We start from the raw sequence: 5,000 nt of genomic DNA, 5'->3' as shown, positions 1-5,000 counted from the left end.
CTCTCTCTCTCTCTTTCTCTCTCTATCTCTCTCTCTCTACCTCTACCTCAACCTCAATCTCTCTCTCTCTCTCTCTCTCTCTCTCTCTCTCTCTCTCTCTCTCTATCTATCTTTCTCTTTCTCTCTCTCTCTCTCTCTCTTCCTCTCTCTCTCTCTCTCTCTCTCTCTCTCTCTCTCTCTCTCTCTCTCTCTCTCTCTCTCTCTCTCTCTCTCTCTCTCTCTCTCTCTCTCTCTCTCTCTCTCTCTTTCTCTTTCTCTCTCTCTTCCCCCTTCCCATCTCTCTCTCACTCTCGAATATATCTTGATAATAATCATGTAATGATGATAATGATAGTAATAGTAACATCGATATTAATGATAATGATAATGATACGAAACAGAATAGTAATGAATGAAATAATAACAATAATAATGATGATGGTAATGGCAAAAAGTATAATAACAATAAAGATTACGATAGCAAAAGAGACAATAGTAATTATAATAATGATAATGATAGTAATGACAAAAATGATAATCATGATAATTAAAATGATGATAATGATTATGATAAATATGATTATGATAACAATAGATATAATAACAAAATAACGACAATAATGAGAATAATTGTATGATGATAATGGTGATAATGATAATAACAATGATAACAACAATAACACAATGATAGTAGTAATGGTAATAATGATACTGGTAATGATATAACAATAATGATGACAATAATAATGGTAATGATAGTTGGGATAGAAATAGAATGACAATGACGGAAATAATAACAATTATATTGATAATGATGAAAGAATGAGAGAGAGAGAGAGAGAGCTAGTTAGATAGAAAGATAGATAGATAGAGAAAAAGGGAGCTAGTTGGAGAGAGAGACCGAGCGAGAGAGAGAGAGAGAGAGAGAGGTAATGGGAGAGAAAGAGCGAGAGAGAAAGGGCCAGAGAGTTAGCTAGAAAGAAAGATAGATAGATAGAGAGAGAGAGAAAGGGCTAGTTAGATAGATGAATAGAAAGAGAGAGAGAGAGCTAGCTATATAGATAGATAGAGAGCGAGAGAAAGAGAGAGAGAGAGAGAGAGAGAGAGAGAGAGAGAGAGAGAGAGAGAGAGAGAGAGAGAGAGAGAGAGAGAGAGAGAGAGAGAGAGAGAGAGAGAGAGAGAGAGAGAGAGAGAGAGAGAGAGAGAGAGAGAGAGAGAGAGAGAGAGAGAGAGGACCTTCTCATCCTCAATATGTCAATCATGTTTTTCCCCCCTTGATATCCATGCGAATTTTGGGATTTTATTACACAGATCCATAGATAAGGATAAGGTTAAAAAGTAAAAATATATTTTGCACATGCTGATATGTTTGCCTGCCTACGTGATTTTTTTTTTATATATCATTTTTGAAATAGATTAAATGTTGAAAAACGTTCAAAATACTTTTTTTTTGCGGATGTGTTTAATATACGTTTTGCCGCCAGATAACTGTACTCATATATTAGAACGCTTTCCCATGGTTTTCGAAAATGTTCGTGTTTATGTCTTTATTTACGGAATTTTGTTGCGTTTTCGACTTTCTGTCAATTGCATACTCATTCGACCAATTAACACCCTTTTCTCTTTTTCTTTCTTTTGTTTTTTTCTTTCTTTCTTTCTCTCTCTCTCTCGGTCGTTCTCTCTCTTTCTCTTTCTCTCTCTCGCTCGGTCTCTCTCTCTCCTCTTTGTGTGCTTTTGTGCGCGTTTATGTGTGTGTATGTATGTGTGTGTGTGTGTGTGTGTGTGTGTGTGTATGTATATGTGTGTGTGTGTGTGTGTGTGTTTGTGTGTGTATATGTGTGCGTCTGCGTGCGTATATGGGCATCTTTCAATGAATGCACATGCATATATACGTGCGCACACAAACATACATACCACCACGAACGTATACACATGTATTCATGCGTGTGTACGTACGTATGCGGGTGTCTGTGGGATCCTAGCAGCACCGCCTCTTTTCAGCCTCTCCCCTGAGCGACGAAGGCAGTTTGAGCTTCAATTTATCATTCCGGTCCCGTGAGATCTGGCGCGTTATACCTATTGTGTGACTAGCCTTTACTTCTCCGTCGAACGTCGGTCTGTCCTCGTGAGCCTTTGTGGTTGCGTGCGTGTGTGTGTGAGTGTGTGTTTGTGTGTGTGTGTGTGTGTGTCTTTGGGTGGGTGGGTGTGGGTGTATGTGTGAGTGTGTGAGTGGGGAGAGGGTGAGGGGGAGGGTGGTTATGGGTGGGGGGTGCGAGTTTATGTGGGACTGTGTGTGTGTGTGGGAGGAGGGGGGTGTCTGTGTGTTTTGGTGAACATTTACACACACACACACATTTATACAAACATGATCCAAGCCTTCAGCACAATGATGATAATAGTAATGATGATAATGATAATAGTAATAATAAAATTAATAATGATAATGATGACAGCAATAATGATATTCACTATAACAATGATAATTATGATAACAATAACACCAGATACAATAATAACATTAGCAATAACCCTTTGCTTCACTCTTCACTACCTTGGTGGAGGTGGAGGAGGAGGTGAAAGTAGTGGCGAAAGAGGAAGGAGGAGATGGAGGAGGAAGTGAAGGTAGTGGTGGAGGAGAAGAAGGAGGAGATGGAGGTAGTGGAGGAGATGGAGGAGGAAGTGAAGGTAGTGGTGGAGGAGAAGAAGGAGGAGATGGAGGTAGTGGAGGAGATGGAGGAGGAAGTGAAGGTAGTGGTGGAGGAGAAGAAGGAGGAGATGGAGGTAGTGGAAAAGTAGGAGGAGGAGATGGAGGTAGTGGAGAAGAAGGAGGAGATGGAGGAAGTGGAAGAGGAGGAGACCCTAAACACTGCTTCATCCAGCCCCTACTCCATCCAACCTTTACTCCATCCAGCCCTTACTCCATCCAGCCCTTACTCCATCCAGCCCTTACTCCATCCAACCCTTACTCCATCCAGCCCTTACTCCATCCAGCCCTTCCTCCATCCAGCCCTTACTCCATCCAGCCCTTACTCCATCCAACCCTTACTCCATCCAGCCCTTACTCCATCCAGCCCTTACTCCATCCAGCCCTTACTCCATCCAGCCCTTACTCCATCCAGCCCTTACTCCATCCAGCCCTTACTCCATCCAACCCTTACTCCATCCAGCCCTTACTCCATCCAGCCCTTACTCCATCCAGCCCTTACTCCATCCAGCCCTTACTCCATCCAGCCCTTACTCCATCCAGCCCTTACTCCATCCAGCCCTTGCTTCATCCAGCCCTTACTCCATCCAGCCCTTACTCCATCCAGCCCTTACTCCATCCAGCCCTTACTCCATCCAGCCCTTACTCCATCCAACCCTTACTCCATCCAGCCCTTACTCCATCCAGCCCTTCCTCCATCCAGCCCTTACTCCATCCAGCCCTTACTCCATCCAACCCTTACTCCATCCAACCCTTACTCCATCCAGCCCTTACTCCATCCAGCCCTTACTCCATCCAGCCCTTACTTCTTCCAGCCCTTACTCCATCCAGCCCTTACTTCTTCCAGCCCTTACTCCATCCAGCCCTTACTTCTTCCAGCCCTTACTCCATCCAGCCCTTACTTCTTCCAGCCCTTACTCCATCCAGCCCTTACTCCATCCAACCCTTCCTCCATCCAGCCCTTACTCCATCCAGCCCTTACTCCATCCAGCCCTTACTCCATCCAGCCCTTACTCCATCCAGCCCTTACTCCATCCAGCCCTTACTCCATCCAGCCCTTACTCCATCCAGCCCTTACTTCTTCCAGCCCTTACTCCATCCAGCCCTTACTTCATCCCGCCCTTACTTCTTCCAGCCCTTACGTCATCCCGCCCTTACTCCATCCAGCCCTTCCTCCATCCAGCCCTTACTCCATCCAGCCCTTACTTCTTCCAGCCCTTACTCCATCCAGCCCTTACTTCATCCAGCCCTTACTCCATCCAGCCCTTACTCCATCCAGCCCTTACTCCATCCAGCCCTTACTCCATCCAGCCCTTACTCCATCCAGCCCTTACTCCATCCAGCCCTTCCTCCATCCAGCCCTTACTCCATCCAGCCCTTACTCCATCCAACCCTTACTCCATCCAGCCCTTACTCCATCCAGCCCTTACTCCATCCAGCCCTTACTTCTTCCAGCCCTTACTCCATCCAGCCCTTACTTCTTCCAGCCCTTACTCCATCCAGCCCTTACTCCATCCAGCCCTTACTCCATCCAACCCTTACTCCATCCAGCCCTTACTCCATCCAGCCCTTCCTCCATCCAGCCCTTACTTCTTCCAGCCCTTACTCCATCCAGCCCTTACTCCATCCAGCCCTTACTCCATCCAGCCCTTACTCCATCCAACCCTTCCTCCATCCAGCCCTTACTCCATCCAGCCCTTACTCCATCCAGCCCTTACTCCATCCAGCCCTTACTCCATCCAGCCCTTACTCCATCCAGCCCTTACTCCATCCAGCCCTTACTCCATCCAGCCCTTACTTCTTCCAGCCCTTACTCCATCCAGCCCTTACTTCATCCCGCCCTTACTTCTTCCAGCCCTTACGTCATCCCGCCCTTACTCCATCCAGCCCTTCCTCCATCCAGCCCTTACTCCATCCAGCCCTTACTCCATCCAGCCCTTACTCCATCCAGCCCTTACTTCATCCAGCCCTTACTCCATCCAGCCCTTACTCCATCCAGCCCTTACTCCATCCAACCCTTACTCCATCCCGCCCTTACTCCATCCAGCCCTTGCTTCATCCAGCCCTTACTCCATCCAGCCCTTACTCCATCCAGCCCTTACTCCATCCAGCCCTTACTCCATCCAGCCCTTACTCCATCCAGCCCTTACTCCATCCAGCCCTTACTCCATCCAACCCTTACTCCATCCAACCCTTACTCCATCCCGCCCTTACTCCATCCAGCCCTTACTCCATCCAGCCCTTACTCCATCCAACCCTTACTCCATCCAACCCTTACTCCATCCAACCCTTACTCCATCCCGCCCTTACTCCATCC

The 5,000-nt window shown here is 46.7% G+C and overlaps 1 protein-coding gene across 1 annotated transcript in view; it reads left to right on the top strand.

The window, feature by feature from the left end:
* Positions 1-5,000, top strand: part of LOC122259185 (uncharacterized) — a 35,233-nt gene that overhangs the window by 16,352 nt on the left and 13,881 nt on the right. The gene's annotated exons all lie outside the window — the stretch shown is intronic.

This window comes from Penaeus japonicus, unplaced genomic scaffold (assembly GCF_977035675.1).
Source record: "Penaeus japonicus unplaced genomic scaffold, GWHDUDI00000001_assembly GWHDUDI00000017, whole genome shotgun sequence".
NCBI classification, from domain to species: domain Eukaryota; kingdom Metazoa; phylum Arthropoda; class Malacostraca; order Decapoda; family Penaeidae; genus Penaeus; species Penaeus japonicus.
The sequence above is the reverse complement of the archived record's forward strand: the minus strand, read 5'-3'. Positions and strand labels throughout refer to the sequence as shown.